General features: G+C 45.1%; 1 pseudogene; it reads right to left on the bottom strand.

The window, feature by feature from the left end:
* Positions 1–3,446: 3,446 nt before the first annotated feature.
* Positions 3,447–18,776, bottom strand: LOC115175400 (importin subunit alpha-7-like; annotated as a pseudogene).
* Positions 18,777–19,568: the final 792 nt, after the last annotated feature.

Genomic DNA, 19,568 nt, shown 5'->3' with positions numbered 1-19,568 from the left:
ACGAGTGCCTCTACCTCCGAACCAGAGGCTCCCTAGATGGCTCCTGTCAAAACGAGTGGCCTCTACCTCCGAACCAGAGGCTCCCTAGATGGCTCCTGTCAAAACGAGTGGCCTCTACCTCCGAACCAGAGGCTCCCTAGATGGCTCCTGTCAAAACGAGTGGCCTCTACCTCCGAACCAGAGGCTCCCTAGATGGCTCCTGTCAAAACGAGTGGCCTCTACCTCCGAACCAGAGGCTCCCTAGATGGCTCCTGTCAAAACGAGTGGCCTCTACCTCCGAACCAGAGGCTCCCTAGATGGCTCCTGTCAAAACGAGTGGCCTCTACCTCCGAACCAGAGGCTCCCTAGATGGCTCCTGTCAAAACGAGTGCACTAAGAAGAATACAGTGCCATTTAAAATGCACCCTACGAGAAGAATAAAGGGAGTTGTACATTTTTCTAATGTGACAGTAGAAAATACATATCAATACCTAGTACGTATATCACCATCACAATGATACCTAGTACGTATAGCGCCATCACAATGATACCTAGTACGTATCACCATCACAATGATACCTAGTACGCATATCGCCATCACAATGATACCTAGTACGCATATCGCCATCACAATGATACCTAGTACGTATATCAATGATACCTAGTACGCATATCGCCATCACAATGATACCTAGTACGTATATCAATGATACCTAGTACGCATATCGCCATCACAATGATACCTAGTACGTATATCGCCATCAATGATACCTAGTACGTATATCACCATCACAATGATACCTAGTACGTATATCGCCATCACAATGATACCTAGTACGTATATCGCCAACACAATGATACCTAGTACGTATATCACAATGATACCTAGTACGTATATCACAATGATACCTAGTACGTATATCACAATGATACCTAGTACGTATATCACAATGATACCTAGTACGTATATCACAATGATACCTAGTACGTATATCACAATGATACCTAGTACGTATATCACAATGATACCTAGTACGTATATCGCAATGATACCTAGTACGTATATCGCAATGATACCTAGTACGTATATCGCAATGATACCTAGTACGTATATCGCAATGATACCTAGTACGTATATCGCAATGATACCTAGTACGTATATCGCAATGATACCTAGTACGTATATCGCAATGATACCTAGTACGTATATCGCAATGATACCTAGTACGTATATCACAATGATACCTAGTACGTATATCACAATGATACCTAGTACGTATATCACAATGATACCTAGTACGTATATCACAATGATACCTAGTACGTATATCACAATGATACCTAGTACGTATATCGCCGAGGGCCTGGACACAACCCTTAGCTGTGGTATAGTGACCATATACACCACACCTCCTCAGGCTTTACTGCTTAATTATAAACTGGTTACCAATGTAATTAGAGCAGTAAAAATACATGTTGTCATACCTGTGGTATACGGTCTGATATACCACAGCTGTCAGCCAATCAGCATTCAGGGCTCGAACCACCCAGTTTATAATAGCAATAAGGCACCTCGGGGGTTTGTGGTATATGGCCAATATACCACGGCTAAGGGCTGTGTCCAGGCACTCCGCGTTGCGTCGTGCTTAAGAAGCCCTTAACCGTGGTATATTGGCCATATACCACAACCCCCTCGGGCCTTATTGCTTAAATATAATATCTTGTTCGATTTTTCGAAAGAGAGACTTAAATTACGGCACTTTCTCACCCTGCCTCTCTCGCCCCTCTCCCAACAATAATTCCAGGTGTTTGGCAAAAGGATAGTGCGCGACTGTATGTAGGGCAATAGGAACACCATGCAAACCCTAGCATACATACACACCGGGGGGACACACACACCAAATCCCAGGGCCTACTGCAACTCAGCCAGCACCAACATATCTATTTACACTGGAGCTCTGTTCCGAATGACACCCTATTCCCTATATAGTGCACTATTTTAGACCAGGGCCCTATGGAACCCTATTCCCTATATAGTGCACTACTTTAGATCAGAGCCCTATTCCCCATATAGTACACTACTTTAGACCAGGGCCCATAGGGCTTAGCGTGTCATTCAGAATGCATCCCGGGCTTCGATGGAACAGAGAGAGAAGGGGAAAAAAAAGCCCTAACCATACATGCAGGTGAGTAAATAGGATATTACAGTGAATCTGACATTGATGCCTGATTTAAGTGAAGCTGAGTTACATGTTTTTTCTCAAGTTAGTGTAGCCCCTCCCCCCCCAGCGGTATGCCGTTGTAATAGTTAGAATCACGTCATAATTCAAATCTATCGTTATTAAGAACACAGCACACAACGAACATTATATCTCTAGCTATATCAACTTCAGATCAAGCTAGTAACCTAGGTATTTTAACTGTTTATATGGTTCAATATGGACCCCACCCACCCACCTTAAATCCCCTTCCCACTCTCGACGCCATCCGTTAGCCCAGAAGTTTTCCTGATTTTACGATTTACACCCCAACATGTTGATCCACCCTTGTCATCCCTCCCCAGGTCCAAGAAATCATCTGACGCAAACAAAAACAAAAAAAGTTGCTAAAAGTTGTAGGAAATAAAATTGTAGAGAAAGGACTGTTAGTTCTAGAAGGAGAGAACCTTGGGTCAACACTCCAAACAATAGTTCTAGAATTACTAAGAATCCACAGAATTGTTTTAGTGGAACCCTGTATGTCTGATAAGACAGAAACCAATGTGAATGAGGGTTTGGCCTCTTGAGTTCTATTGCTAACAATAAAGAAGTCTTCAGGTCTGGGGACACTAGCCTTCAGGTGGTACACTGAGATGTGCTTCTCAGAACAGGCCAAGGGGGGAAAAAAAACAAAAAAAACAGGGCTGACAAAAGCTAAAATGAGGGGGAAAGGATAAATAAGTGAAATAACACTCCTCACACTAGGTCAGATTTGACCCCCCCCCCCACATCCTAAAGGTCATCCCTATGGGCCGACAGGAAGCAGTAAAAACCACAACAAGCCACTGCTACTGTCAGAAGAAAAATCAGGACTCTCAACAGTACTGGCGGTATTTCTCAATGTATCTGTGCGTTTCAAACCTGCCTTGGTGTGTGATCACTGATCTGGAAGAGCTTTGTTTTATCATCAGGTCATGTGGTGGAGGAGTTCAGCTCTCCGATTGGCTCCTCAGACGAGATGAGGTGTTCTGTTAGAAGCGACTGATCTGTTTTGGGTAGGTAGAGCCACGCTCACGGGGGATTGGGGAATATTAGGTTGGATAAAGCCTTCCATGGGGATAGGATGGAGAGGACAACGTTCTATCTTCCATGGTTAAGCCTGGAAGGTCACAGTGGAGAAAGGATGGGGCACAGGAAACCCTGCATCAGTAGAAGTTGGGGTAGCAGAGCTAGCCACGGGCTGGGGCATAAAGGATGGTGGTGGTTGGAGGGACACAGGGACCCTAATTTACCTCAAAACCCTCCATTGGTAGGGGATATGGGGGGGAAGAAGTTAACTGAAAGCCTTCCAATGGGATCCTATGGGTATATGAGTGATGTTTGGATGAACCAAAGAGAAAGGAGGGCGTTATAGCTGGAAGCCTTCCATGGGTGCCTCCTGCTGGGGGAAGAGGAACTGCTGGTTGACCTGGTCTACCTGAGGAGCCAGGCTCTGGTCCTCCTCCTCCACTCCAAAGTAGTGCTCTATCAGATCAAAGGCCTTCTGGTAGATCTCTTGGTTCTCGTGACTCTGAAGGAACTCGATCTTATCCAGACCTGGAGACGGAGAGAGTTTATTTATTCATACACCACGGTAGATTATGCAATTGTATGTATGTATGCGGAAGTGCGTTTGTGTACTGTACGAGTGTGTGTGTGTGGTATATATATATATATATATGTGTGTGTGTGTGTGTGTGTGTGTGTGTGTGTGTGGTGGTGCACATGTACCTATACTGTACGAATGTGTTTGTTTACATGTACCTCAGAACAGTAGCGGTTGTTTGTATTATACAGTGCATTTCAGAAAGTATTCAGACCCCTTGACTTTTTCCACATTTTATTACGTTAAAGCTATATTCTGAGAGAGCAGTAAGAGTTGATGTTTGTATGTACGTACCATAGGCCTCCTCTATGAGAGAGCAGTAGGGGTTGATGCCGGTACCGCTGGGTCCTGCATCCTGCTTGGCCTCTTGGTCTCCCAGTCGCAGAATGTTCTCCAAACCATTCAGAGCCACCTGGACTATCTTACTGTCCATCACTGTCAACAAGTCACACAGAGGCTTGATACAGCCCAGGTTCACCAGGTACCTAGAGAGAGATCAGAGAATGAAAGATGGAGAAAAAAGGGAGAGAGACAGAAAGAGATTGTCAGACCTGGGCCCTGACAGTAAATCTCAGAAAGACAAAATAATGGCATTCCAAAAAAGGTCCAGCTGCCAAGACAACAAATACAATTTCCACCTAGACACCGTTGCCATAGAGTACACAAAAAAACTATACATACCTCGGCCTAAACATCATCACCACAAAGCTGTGAACGATCTGAGAGCAAGGGGGCCTTCTAATCCGTCAAAGGAAATAAAATTCCTTTGGAATGTTTACTGTTCATATTTATTTAAAAAAATGTAACCCCTTTTTCTCCCCAATTTCGTGATTACGATCTTGTCTCATTGCTGCAACTCCCCTACGGGCTCGGGAGAGGCAAACCGTGCTTTTTAACACCCGCCCGCTTAACCCGGAAGCCAGCTGCGCCAATGTGTCGGATGAAACTCCAGCAGGTATATTTCACTGGTCATCCCCAAAGCCAACACCTCCTTTGGCCGCCTTTCCTTCCAGTTCTCTGCTGCCAATGACTGGAACGAATTGCAAAAGTCACTGAAGCTGGAGACTTACATCTCCCTCACTAACTTTAAGCATCAGCTGTCAGAGCAGCTTACCGATCACTGTACCTGTACACAGACAATCTGTAAATAGCCCACCCAACTACCTCATATAGTCATTTTTTTGTTGCTCTTTTGCACCCCAGTATATCTACTTGCATATCATCATCTGCACATCTATCACTCCAGTGTTAATGCTAAATTGTGATTATTTCGCCTCTATGGCCTATTTTTTATTGCCTTACCTCCCTACCCTTACTACATTTGCACACACTGTACATAGATTTTTCTATTGTGTTATTGACTGTACGTTTGTTTACTCCATGTGTAACTCTGTTGCTGTTTTTGTCACACCGCTTTGCTTTATCTTGGCCAGGTCGCAGTTGTAAATGAGAACTTGTTCTCAACTGGCCTACCTGGTTAAATATTTAAAAAAATTATATATATATATATATATATATATATATATATATATTATATATATATTATATATAATATATATATATACACACATAATTTTTTTTTAAACACCGCTCAACTGACAACCGCAGTCAGCCTGCAGGCGCCCGGCTCACCACAAGGAGTCGCTAGATCACGATGAGCCAAGTAAAGCCCCCGCGGCCAAACCCTCCCCTAACCCGGGCGACGTTGGGCCAATTGTCCCTATGGGACTTCCGGTCACGGCTGGTAAAGACTACAGCCTGGGATCGAACCCCAAGCTGTAGTTGACGCCTCAACACTGCGATGCAGTGCCTTAGAACGCTGCGCCACTCTGGGAGGCCCACTGTTCATTTTCTATTGTTTATTTCACTTGCTTTGGCAATGTAAACATATGTTTCCCATGACAATAAAAGCCCTTTGAAGAGAGAGCGCGAGAGAGAGAGAGAGAGAGAGAGAGAGAGAGAGAGAGAGAGAGAGAGAGAGAGAGAGAGAGAGAGAGAGCAGGACTTGTGTGAGTGACAGCAACATGAACCCTAGATAATGAATACGGAATGCGTTTGGTATAATCCAGACGCCTGACCAATGCAGCGGCCCGAGACAGAACGTGTGTTAGTGTCTCGTGACATTCCACTGACGGAGGGAAAAAGAACTGCAACGTAATTCAATATAGACAAAAAGCTCTCAACTAGGCCTCACACACACACCAGAGTATAGCTCCTGTTTGATATAACGGGGACAATTTTGGTATTACCGAATGCATACCATGAAAACACTGCTAAGCCTGGAATCTCAGACTCCAGGAGGAAACAGTGAAAAACGAACACAAATCCCCTAAACCACCTCTCCTTGACCCCTCCCTCTTCTGACATGGACTAGGGTTCACCTTTCCTAATCCTGTCCTGGTAAGGCACGTTTATACCTGATCAGTCCTGGTGAGGTGGGACGCGGCTTTATACCTGATCAGTTCTGGTGAGGTGGGCGTGGCTTTATACCTGACCAGTCCTGGTGAGGTGGACGTGGCTTTATACCTGACCAGTCCTGGTGAGGTGGGGCACGGCTTTATACCTGATCAGTTCTGGTGAGGTGGGCGCGGCTTATACCTGATCAGTTCTGGTGAGGTGGGCGCGGCTTTATACCTGACCAGTTCTGGTGAGGTGGGCACGGCTTTATACCTGACCAGTCCTGGTGAGGTAGGCACGGCTTTATACCTGACCAGTTTCTGGTGAGGTAGGCACGGCTTTATACCTGACCAGTTCTGGTGAGGTAGGCACGGCTTATACCTGACCAGTTCTGGTGAGGTGGGCGTGGCCTTTATACCTGACCAGTCCTGGTGAGGTAGGCACGGCTTTTATACCTGACCAGTCCTGGTGAGGTAGGCAACGGCTTTATACCTGACCAGTTCTGGTGAGGTGGGCGTGGCTTTATACCTGACCAGTTCTGGTGAGGTGGGCGTGGCTTTATACCTGACCAGTTTCTGGTGAGGTGGGCGTGGCTTTATACCTGATCTGTTCTGGTGAGGTGGGCGTTGGCTTTATACCTGACCATGTCCTGGTGAGGTAGGCACGGCTTTATACCTGACCAGTTTCTGGTGAGGTGGGCGTGGCTTTAATACCTGATCTGTTCTGGTGAGGTGGGCGTGGCTTTATACCTGATCTGTTCTGGTGAGGTGGGCGTGGCTTTATACCTGACCAGTTCTGGTGAGGTGGGCGTGGCTTTATACTGATCTGTTCTGGTGTTCCCTCCAGAGGTGGCGTTAGTGATGGCCCAGGCTGCTTCTTTCCTGGTTCTAAACTCTGCCTTCTGCAGGATGTCGATCAGCACAGGGAAGATGTTAGCGTCAATCACCGTCTAGGAGAGGAGAAACGACAGGAAGTGAAAACGGTGAGTGGAGACAGATGCAAACACAAGCCTTTTGTCCTTTATTCAGACTGAAGACTGAGATCAGGACCCAGGTCTTGAAGACCCCTTTGGATCTGTATAGTGTCTATACCAGTCTGTGTTATGCATCTGTTTACTGTAGAGAACGGTATCTGGATCTCACCCCTGAGATAATACAACCATCTGTTTATCTGTAGTGTTCGTATTGTCTGTGTGTAAGTCTGGATCTCACCTGTATCGGAGCCCTGTTACAGCTATGATGTTTATCTGTAGTGTTCGTAGGTCTGTGTATAAAGTCTGGATCTCACCTGTATCTGAGCCTGTTGCCAGCTGTGATGTTGGAGATGGTCCAGCAGGCTTCTTTCCGGATGGACTCTTTAGGACTACTCAGCAGGTGGAGCAGACAGGGCAGGGCTGAACAGTTCAACACCACCTGTGGTCTGGATGTCGTCTCCAGTAACGATGTTCCCACTGCTCTCAGAGCAGGAGACGCCACCTTGTAGTCTGTGTGCCTGACAGAGAGAACATTCAAAAAGTTACTACGCTGAACCTCCTGTAGTGTGCACACACACACACACCAGCAACTCTACGAGGCACCTCCAGAAACACAACACTTACATGAGCAGCTCAACGAGGCGCCTGCAGACACCAGGAGTCGATGACAGCCTGGATCTTCTCGTGGGTCCATCAGAGAGGTAGGACAGAGCCCAGCAGGCGTCTGCTAACAGATCGGAATCACTGCTGAATAACAGTCTAGACAGGACCTGCAGACAGGGGGACACCTGGGGACAGAGGACAGACAGGGGGACATTTAGTGTATTCTATCAGAGAGGTAGGACAGAGCCCAGCAGGCGTCTGCTAACAGATCGGAATCACTGCTGAACAACAGTCTAGACAGGACCTGCAGACAGGGAGGACAGAGGAAATGTTTGGTCTGGGTTCTAAGAGTGCGTGAGTGAATTTTGACGTTTTCCCCGAAGAGACCCTGAACCCCAACTCAGGGCCTACCTTCAAACTCAGGGCCTACCTTCAAACTCAGGGCTACCTTCAAACTCAGGGCCTACCTTCAAACTCAGGGCCTACCTTTCAAACTCAGGGCCTACCTTCAAACTCAGGGCTACTCTCAAATCAGGGCCTACCTTCAAACTCAGGGCCTACCTTCAAACTCAGGGCCTACCTTCAAACTCAGGGCCTACCTTCAACTCAGGGCCTACCTCAAACTCAGGGCCTACCTTCAAACTCAGGGCCTACCTTCAAACTCAGGGCCTACCTTCAACTCAGGGCCTACCTTCAAACTCAGGGCTACCTTCAAATAGGGCCTACCTTCAAACTCAGGGCCTACCTTCAAACTCAGTGCCTACCTTCAACTCAGTGCCTACCTTCAAACTCAGTGCCTACCTTCAAACTCAGTGCCTACCTTCAAACTCAGTGCCTACCTTCAAACTCAGTGCCTACCTTCAAACTCAGTGCCTACCTTCAAACTCAGTGCCTACCTTCAAACTCAGTGCCTACCTTCAAACTCAGTGCCTACCTTCAAACTCAGTGCCTATTTGCTTGACATCATGGGAAAATCAAAAGACATCAGCCAAGATCTCAGAATCTTTTTTGTAGACCTCCACAAGTCTGGTTGATCCTTGGGAGCAATTACCAAACGCCTGAAGGTACCACGTTCATCTGTACAAACAATAGTATGCAAGTATAAACACCATGGGACCACGCAGCCGTCATACCTCTCAGGAAGGAGACGCGTTCTGTCTCCTAGAGATGGATGTACTTTGGCACGAAAAGTGCAAATCAATCCCAGAACAACAGCAAAGGACCTTGTGAAGATGCTGGAGGAAACAGGTAAAAAAGTATCTATATCCACAGTAAAACGAGTCCTATATCGACATGACCTGAAAGGCCGCTCAGTAAGGAAGAAGCCACTGCTCCAAAACCGCCATAAAAAAGCCAGACTACGGTTTGCAACTGCACATGGGGACAAAGATCGTACTATTTGGAGAAATGTCTTTGGTCTGGATGAAACAAAAATACAACTCTTTGGCCATAATGACCATCGTTATGTTTGGAGGAAAAGGGGGAGGCTTGCAAGCTGAAGAACACCATCCCAACTGTGAAGCAACAGGGGTGGCAGCATCCTGTTATGGGGGTGCTTTGCTGCAGGAGGGACTGGTGCACTTTACAAAATATATGCGATCATGAGGGAGGAAAATGATGTGGATATATTGAAGCAACATCAAGACATCAGTCAGGGAAGTTACAGCTTGGTCGCAAATGCGTCTTCCAAATGGACAATGACCACAAGCATAGTTCCAAAGTGTGGCAAAATGGCTTAAGAACAACCAAGTCAAGGTACTGGAGTGACCATCACAAAGCCCCGATCTCAATCCTATAGAAAATTTGAGGGCAGAACTGAAAAGCATGTGGAAGCAAAGAGGCCTACAACCTGACTCAGTTACACCAGCTTCTGTCAGGAGAAATGGGCCAAATTTCACCCAACTTATTGTGGGAAGCTTGTGGAAGGCTCCCCGAAAACGTTTGACCCAAGTTAAACAATTTAAAAGCAACGCTACCAAATACACTCAATTAGTATGTAAACTTCTGACCCACTGGGAATGTTGATGAAAGAAATAAAAGCTGAAACTAAATCATTCTCTCTACATTATTCTGACATTTCACATTCTTAAATAAAGTAGTGATCCTAACTGACCTAAGACAGGGAATTTTTACCCAGGATTAAATGTCAGGAATTGTGAAAAACTCATTTAAATGTATTTGGCTAAGGTGTATGTAAACTTCCGACTTCAAATGTATATGGATTTGTACCATTCACCGAACTGGGACTGTGTTTACAGCATGAGCGGTCGTGAGTAGATGTGCTTGTTGAGAGATCAAAGCGAGAGCTTGCATGTAGCCACGTATGAACACTGTTTATATCCTTTGCTAGTTAGTGAGTTATTAGCTCACTTATAGATCATTTGTAGTCATCAATAGGGGAGTGATTGCTTCCTGCATGAGCACAAAACATTTACATTTCTAGACTCTTTGAGTCAGGTAAAGAGCTTCTTTTTTTTTATGGACATCTTAAAGTGACAGTGTTATATTTTGAGACACCCTACCATACAAACACCGGGTAGGTCTACGTTATGATCCAAGCCACACTAGTCTACATGGCTACTGTTAAAACAGTCAATTAACGCAGGTACAACCTCCGTGTTCACAGTCAACACGCACTGGAAGTTGCACTGAATTTTTAACAACGTTCAAGTTGTTGCTCAGCAGACCTGCAGCAGACCTGAAATTTGCTGTGCCCCCCCCCCCCCCCCCCCCAATTTATTTTTTATTTTATGAGTAATGGCTGTTAGGGGGATGCCGCTGGCTGATTACAGCTGTCACCGTGACATTGAATGAAGCATCATTCTGATAGGACAGAGCTTGACATCCCGCTCTGAACTCTGATATCCTCATTCTGATAGGACAGAGCTGACATCCCGCTCTGAACTCTGATATCCTCATTCTGATAGGACAGAGCTGACATCACGCTGTGAACTCTGATATCCTCATTGTAGAATGCGTAGGGATGCATTCTGTGCTAAGTCAATGATTTCAATATGATAAACCGACACTCTTTAACACGCTCTCTCTCCTCCTCATCTCATTTAGTACAAACCGATAGGGCTGAATACTACGCCCTCTCTGACACTATACAGGCCATTAAATGGAGTTACTGTGACTAAGGGAAAGGTGACAGTCAAAAGGGAACCATCTAAGAGTAGGCTATTGGGACACAGGCACAGACTGATCTCCCACCCAGAGAGAGTCACAGGGTGAGAGAAACGCCTACTTCTTCACATACCGGCCCCTGGGTCACATGGCGTCACAGTTAGTCACTGGGCTTTATGTTCCGGCTGGCCTAGAGTCACTAGCAGATTAAACCATTAGCTAGCTAGCTAGCTAGCTAGCTAGCTAGCTAGCAGGCGGGAATAACACAGCATTACAGACAAGCACCATGGAACCCAGACCGAGGCAAATGACACCTCATCTCCTACATAGGGCCCTGGTCACTAGTAGTGCACTATAGGTGTCTAGAGGCCAAAGGACTGACTTCACCTAGTTAGAGGTTATGGTTTACATTCAGAACTCAATGAGCCACTGCTTTCAACTCCAAGCGCTTTGGAAAGTCCTTTATACCAATTATGGAGTTAACCTACTTCTTTAGGTTTAGCTAGCCGTTACTGTTTAGATTGTAGCATACACACCAATCACAGAGAGAGAGAGGTATTGATATGATTAAGGACACACCAATCACAGAGAGAGAGAGGTAGTGAGATGATTAAGGACCCACCAAACACACAGAGAGGTAGTGAGATGATTAAGGACCCACCAAACACAGAGATCAAATCAGATGTATTTAACACTAATCCTTATCCTATTAGAATGTTCTGACTACACCAACATTGCTTCTCTGGCTCCAAACCATTCTGCAAATGTGAACTATGTCTGACACCATGTCTATTTTCAGCTGGGTGGGCGGGGGATCAGACAACAGAAGCTGTGTTAACGTAGTGGAGACATATGCAGAGGCAATGAAGCAGAGGGTTGCCTTACCCCTAGACCTTAACATCCTCCTACCCTAGCCCCTCGACTCTTTTCCTGGTTGGATACATCTAATATAGGAGATGGTTTCATTTAGCCTTCCATAGGGCTCTTTGGATACATCTACTATAGAGATGCTTTCATTTAGCCTTCCATAGGGCTCTTTGGATACATCTAATATAGAGATGGTTTCATTTAGCCTTCCATAGGGCTCTTTGATACATCTAATATAGAGATGGTTTCATTTAGACTTCCATAGGGCTCTTTGGATACATCTAATATAGAGATGGTTTCATTTAGCCTTCCATTGGGCTCGTTGGATACATCTAATATAGAGATGGTTTCATTTAAGCCTTCCATAAGGCTCTTTGATACATCTAATATAGAGATGGTTTCATTTAGCCTTCCATTGGCTCTTTGGATACATCTAATATAGAGATGGTTTCATTTAGCCTTCCATAAGGCTCTTTGATACATCTAATATAGAGATGGTTTCATTTAGCCTTCCATAGGGCTCTTTGACACATCTATTATGTATCAAAGATACATATTAGGGGGGTGGGGGGTTGGAACGGGGGTGTGGTTAGGGTGTTACCTTTCAAATACAGGTGGGGGCTCTTCCCCCTGCACAGGTTAGACAGAGCCCACACTGCATTCCCTGGTCATGGTCAGTCTGGTTGATTTAGTCAGAAGACCTGGAGAGGAAGCGGGGGAAGGAACCATGAGTGAGTTTCTTATGTAAGTAGTAGATATCAGAGGGACACAGGACCTCCACTCTGATTCACTGACACATCAACAAAAACAGTAGTGGGATTGTGTGTGCTCACATTAAATAGTGGTGGCAGGATATTACAGTTGAGTACGTAGTCTCTGCACACTGCACTGTCTCCTGCTATGTTACACCAAAGCCCACACTGCCTGAGAGAGAGGAAAGAGTAAGGTGAGGGCGGGGGGGGGGGGAGAGCGGGGGGGGGGGGAGAGCGAGCGGGGGGAGAGCGTAGCGGGGGGGAGAGAGAGAGAGGAGAAAGCGGGGTTCTGATCATACTAGCTCCAACACCACAGCTAGGTATAAATTATAGATGGTCTTGTAATAAAAATTTTCCGTGACTGTTTAGAAGTACAGGGGCCGGCCTTTACCTGTTCCTGAACATCTTCAAAGTCCGAGTTGAGTAGTTCTATAAAGATGGGTACTGCTCCTGCCTCGATTACTATGTTAGTCTGCATGGACGTACCTGATGCAATGTTGGTCAGGGCCCAGGCTGCCTCAAACTACACACACACACACACCACACACACACACACACACTTTATTAATGACACATTGGTATTGCGTAATAAAAACTTGACATAAATGTTATTGTAGACAGCAATACATTTACAATGACATCCACAATGTATAGCAGCAAATGAACATCCTCTTAAATTTCTAATATTTGTCTGGGTTAACGTTTCTATTTTACCAACACAAACTGTTTCCTAATATTTCCAAAGGTCTCACCTGTAATGTGCAGTTAACGCTCATTTTGAGGAACTCCACAAACCTCTCTACAATGCCTGGGGTGTTGATGACCTCGTCAATAGGTGGATTGGGTTCTTGGAAAGATCAGACAGAATATATGAGTAATGGATCTAACAATTAGCATCGTGGACTCACAACCTTTATCACCCTAGAGGGAGGTAGCCGAATCAGCCGAGTTAGTGCTGGGCATGGAGCCTGAGGGACAACATTCCCCCCCCCCCGGGAGGGACAACAGCCCGAGGGGTCCCCCCAGGACAAGGAGTGAAAGGCAACGGCTATACACAGACAGGTTACAGAATATCCTGATAATATTCACTTGAACAGCCTGGTACCTTTGGACAGTAGTTTCCTGAATGTCTGTGTTGTAGTTGAGTTGGAGCTCTGGGTCCTCTGAGAAGAGCATTTCCACCAGGCGTCTAGTTAGGACTTCCTTCCTCTGTGGCTGTGGAGTCCACATACGAGTCGACCAGTGGACTCTCAACATGACTCCCTCCTCGTTCAACATGTCAACGTTTCTCCTCTTGAACAGCTGCCAAATACATGAGAGCAACAGCAGATCAGTTTCTGTGTGTGTGTGTTCTGCGTGCGTGTGTGTGTGTGTGTGTGTGTGTGTTCTGGCGTGCGTGTGTGTGTTCTGCCTAGGCCATGTGTGGTAAGCTGTGCTAGGTGTTATACAGGTGGGTTAGGTTCTGTACCTCTCCTGCTTAGACACTAGCAGTAGGCTAGGTGTTCTAGGCTAGGTGTTCTAGGCTAGCAGTGGGATAGGTGTTCTAGGCTAGGTGTTCTAGGCTAGCAGTGGGCTAGGTGTTCTAGGCTAGCAGTGGGCTAGGTGTTCTAGGCTAGCAGTGGGCTAGGTGTTCTAGGCTAGTGTTCTAGGCTTAGCAGGGGCTAGGTGTTCTAGGCTAAACAGTGGGCTAGGTGTTTTAGGCTAACAGTGGGCTTAGGTGTTCTAGGCTAACAGTGGGCTAGGTGTTCTAGGCTAGCTGTTCTAGGCTAGCTGATCTAGGCTAGCTGTTCTAGGCTAGCTGTTCTAGGCTAACAGTGGGCTAGGTGTTCTAGGCTAGGTGTTCTAGGCTAGCAGTGGGCTAGGTGATCTAGGCTAGGTGTTCTAGGCTAGGTGTTTCTAGGCTAGGTGTTCTAGGCTAGGTGTTCTAGCTAGGTGTTCTAGGCTAGGTGTTCTTAGGCTAGTGTTCTCTTTTGATAATGCCCAAAGAGAATTAACATCATACAACAGAATCTGTATGATTTAAAGCTGGTTCTAAATTCAGGTAAAACCAAAATGCATGGTATTTTCAAATGCCAGGCATGTCACTAATCATGTCGTTGCTACATTGGCTGGACATACCATAGAGCAAGTTAAAGTGTACAAATATGTGGGTGTGTGGATGTTGATAAGATGAGCTTCACTGTGCATGTAGAGAACTTGATAAGGAAGCTCAAGCTGAGAAGAGGGTTTTTATTACCGGCATAAGGCTTGTTTTTCTCTGGAGGCCAGGAAGGAGGTGTACGATGTACAGTACTGGCGGTTTTAGATTGTAGTGATGTTATATATATATATATATACAGGCCTCAGCCACTACCCTGAGAGCACTTGATTCAGTATATCATGCAGCCCTCAGGTTCATTACAAATCAGAAACGTCTAACACTTCATTGTGATCTCTACAGCGCTGTTAGCTGGTCGTCATTGACCTTGCTTAGGCTTAAACACTGGTATACACTGATTTCTAAGGCCATATTGGGTAAAATGCCATTTTATCTCTGTTCTTTTTTAGTCAGGTCGGTAAATAAATATCAATTACGGTCCCATTCTCATTTGCTTCTAACAGTACCAAGAATTAGAACAGGTCATGGTAGAAATAGTTAGTTACTCAGCTCCGTGGTCCTGGAATTCTCTCCTGAACCATTTTAAAATGTGATGATCTAGTTTCGTTGGTGGAGTTTAAACACTTTTTATTTCACCTTTATTTAACCAGGTAGGCTAGTTGAGAACAAGTTCTCATTTACAATTGTGACCTGGCCAAGATAAAGCAAAGCAGTTCGACACATACAACAACACAGAGTTACACATGGAGTAAAACAAACATACAGTCAATAATACAGTAGAAAAATAAGTCTATATACAATGTGAGCAAATGAGGTGAGATAAGGGAGGTAAAGGCAAAAAAATACCATGGTGGCAAAGTAAATACAATATAGCAAGTAAAACACTGGAATGGTAGATTTGTAGTGGAAGAAAGTGCAACGTAGAAATAATGGGGTACAAAGGAGCAAAATAAATAAATAAATACAGTAGGGGAAGAGGTAGTTGTTTGGGCTAAATTATGGATGTGTACAGGTGCAGTAATCTGACAGCTGCTCTGACAGCTGGTGCTTAAAGCTAGTGAGGGAGATAAGTGTTTCCAGTTTAGATTTGTGTAGTTCGTTCCAGTCATTGGCAGCAGAGAACTGGAAGGAGAGGCGGCCAAAGGAGGAATTGGCTTTGGGGATGACCAGAGAGATATACCTGCTGGAGTGAGTGCTACAGGTGGGTGCTGCTATGGTGACCAGCGAGCTGAGATAAGGGGGAACTTTAACTAGCAAGGTCCTGTAGATGACCTGAAGCCAGTGGGTTTGGCGACGAGTATGAAGCGAGGGCCAGCCAACAAGAGCATACAGGTCGCAGTGGTGGCTAGTATATAGGGCTTTGGTGACAAAACGGATGGCACTGTGATAGACTGCATCCAATTTTTTGAGTAGGGTATTGGAGGCTATTTTGTAAATGACATCGCCGAAGTCGAGGATCGGTAGGATGGTCAGTTTTACGAGGGTATGTTTGGCAGCATGAGTGAAGGATGCTTTGTTGCGAAATAGGAAGCCAATTCTAGATTTAACTTTGGATTGGAGATGTTTGATGTGAGTCTGGAAGGAGAGCTTACAGTCTAACCAGACACCTAGGTATTGGTAGTTGTCCACATATTCTAAGTCAGAACCGTCCAGAGTAGTGATGCTGGACGGGCGGGCAGGTGCAGGCAGCGATCGGTTGAAGAGCATGCATTTAGTTTTACTTGTATTTAAGAGCAGTTGGAGGCCACGGAAGGAGAGTTGTATGGCATTGAAGCTCGTCTGGAGGGTTGTTAACACAGTGTCCAAAGAAGGGCCAGAAGTATGCAGAATGGTGTCGTCTGCGTAGAGGTGGATCAGAGACTCACCAGCAGCAAGAGCGACATCATTGATGGATACAGAGAAAAGAGTCGGCCCAAGAATTGAACCCTGTGGCACCCCCATAGAGACTACCAGAGGGCCGGACAACAGGCCCTCCGATTTGACACATTGAACTCTATCAGAGAAGTAGTTGGTGAACCAGGCGAGGCAATCATTTGAGAAACCAAGGCTATTGAGTCTGCCAATGAGGATGTGGTGATTGACAGAGGCGAAAGCCGTGGCCAGGTCAATGAATACGGCTGCACAGTATTGTTTCTTATCGATGGCGGTTACGATATCCTTTAGGACCTTGAGCGTGGCTGAGGTGCACCCATGACCAGCTCTGAAACCCGATTGCATAGCGGAGAAGGTGCGGTGGGATTCGAAATGGTCAGTAATCTGTTTGTTAACTTGGCTTTCGAAGACTTTAGAAAGACAGGGTAGGATGGATATAGGTCTGTAGCAGTTTGGGTCAAGAGTGTCCCCTCCTTTGAAGAGGGGGATGACCGCAGCTGTTTTCCAATCTATGGGAATCTCAGACGACACGAAAGAGGTTGAACAGGCTAGTAATAGGGGTTGCAACAATTTCGGCAGATAATTTTAGAAATAAAGGGTCCAGATTGTCTAGCCCGGCTGATTTGTAGGGGTCCAGATTTTGCAGCTCTTTCAGAACATCAGCTGACTGGATTTGGGAGAAGGAAAAATGGGGAAGGCTTGGGCGAGTAGCTGTGGGGGGTGCAGTGCTGTTGACCGTGGTAGGGGTAGCCAGGTGGAAAGCATGGCCAGCCATAGAAAAATGCTTTGCGAAATTTTCAATTATAGTGGATTTATCAGAGGTGGCAGAGTTTCCTATCCTCAGTGCAGTGGGCAGCTGGGAGGAGGTGCTCTTATTCTCCATGGACTTAACAGTGTCCCACAACTTTTTAGAGTTTGTGTTGCAGGAAGCAAATTTCTGCTTCAAAAAGCTAGCCTTGGCTTTTCTAACTGCCTGTGTATATTGGTTTCTAACTTCCCTGAAAAGTTGCATATTACGGGGGCTGTTCGATGCGAATGCAGAACGCCACAGGATGTTTTTGTGTTGGTTAAGGGCAGTCAGGTCTGGAGAGAACAAAGGGCTATATCTGTTCCTGGTTCTAAATTTCTTGAAAGGGGCATGCTTATTTAAGATGGTGAGGAAGGCATTTAAAAAAAAATAACCAGGCATCCTCTACTGACGGGATGAGGTCAATATCCTTCGAGGATACCCGGGCCAGGTCGATTAGAAAGGCTTGCTCACTGAAATGTTTCAGGGAGTGTTTGACAGTGATGAGTGGAGGTCGTTTGACCGCTGACCCATTACGGATGCAGGCAATGAGGCAGTGATCGCTGAGATCTTGGTTGAAAACAGCAGAGGTGTATTTAGGATGATATCTATGACTTGATCGATGTATATATCATAGAAGAGTGTAAATGTTTTTAGGACAGCTGTTTTTAGTCAAGACTTTTGTGTTTTTAACGTAAAATGTTTTTGTTGTGCTGTATGTGTGTTTATAGTTGTGTTTAATGTTGTGTTAGTGGATGTGTGTTTATAGTTGTGTTTAATGGTGTGTTAGTGTGTGTGTGTTTATAGTTGTGTTTAATGTTGTGTTAGTGTATGTGTGTTTATAGTTGTGTTTAATGGTGTGTTAGTGTGTGTGTGTGTTTATAGTTGTGTTTAATGTTGTGTTAGTGTGTGTGTGTTTATAGTTGTGTTTAATGGTGTGTTAGTGTGTGTGTGTTTATAGTTGTGTTTAATGGTGTGTTAGTGTATGTGTGTTTATAGTTGTGTTTAATGTTGTGTTAGTGTGTGTGTGTTTATAGTTGTGTTTAATGTTGTGTTAGTGTATGTAAGTAGTTTTGTCTGAAACGTTGTTCCCCCTGCTGCTATTGGAACAGGTCTCTCTTGGAAAAGAGACGTTATCTCAATGAGAAACACCTGGATATAAAAAATAAAAAAAATAAAAAAAATAAATGGTTTTATTTAAAGGTGCTATACAGGTGGGTTATGTTCTGTGCCTCTCCTGTTTAGACACTAGCAGTGGGCTAGGTGTTATAGGCTAGGTGTTCTACAGGTGGGTTATGTTGTGTACCTGTTGCTCTCGTTTCTGCTTCCTCAGCTGTATACCCTCCTCCTCTCTCCTACGTCTCATCTCCTCCACATTCAGGGCTTTGTTCTTGTAGCTGTTCATCCTGTGGCTATCCTTCGCTGGACTGGCTGACGGCTCTGAAGCACACACACACACGCACACACACACACACACACACACACACACGTTAGATCCTCTTTATAAAAAATAAGTTCTCATTTACAATTGCGACCTGGCCAAGATAAAGCAAAGCAGTTCGACACATACAACAACAGAGTTACACATGGAGTAAAACAAACATACAGTCAATAATACAGTAGAAAAATAAGTCTATATACACACACAATGTGAGCAAATGAGGTGAGATAAGGGAGGTAAAGGCAAAAAAGGCCATGGTGGCAAAGTAAATACAATATAGCAAGTAGCAAGTAAAACACTGTCTTAGATAAACTTTGTTAAAAAAAAAAAGTTCTATCATAGAAGGTTAGAACTTTAACAAAATGAAGTCTTAGCAACAGTCGGCAGGAAAAACACTGTCAAGAGAAGTAACACATTTTCCAAGGAACAAGACTCTTCCATAGGAAGTCTATTGCGTGTGTGTGCGCATGTCTCAGATCCCAAAGTGTAGACTTGGTGAGGACACAGGGGTATATGAGCCCGATATAAACAAGCTCCTGGAAACAGAGCACGGCCACATGGGTAAAAATACACCAGAGTATGTGATGAGTCCACACTCGCACACCAGATATGCAAATAGAGGCTTACATGTAGCCCAAGTTAACTTCTCTCTGACTGTCAAACCTAATACACACACACCACACACACCACAGACTACACTTGCCCCACAGACAGAGATTACACTGCCCCACAGACAGAGATGCAGCCCACTGACAGAGCTCTATTCTCCAGCATTCAGCTGGCAGACAAAAACATTTATCATGAGAGTTAATTGCTGAGTAAGCAGGAAG

This window comes from Salmo trutta, chromosome 36 (genome assembly GCF_901001165.1).
Source record: "Salmo trutta chromosome 36, fSalTru1.1, whole genome shotgun sequence".
Classification (NCBI taxonomy): Eukaryota; Metazoa; Chordata; class Actinopteri; order Salmoniformes; family Salmonidae; genus Salmo; species Salmo trutta.
The sequence above is the reverse complement of the archived record's forward strand: the minus strand, read 5'-3'. Positions and strand labels throughout refer to the sequence as shown.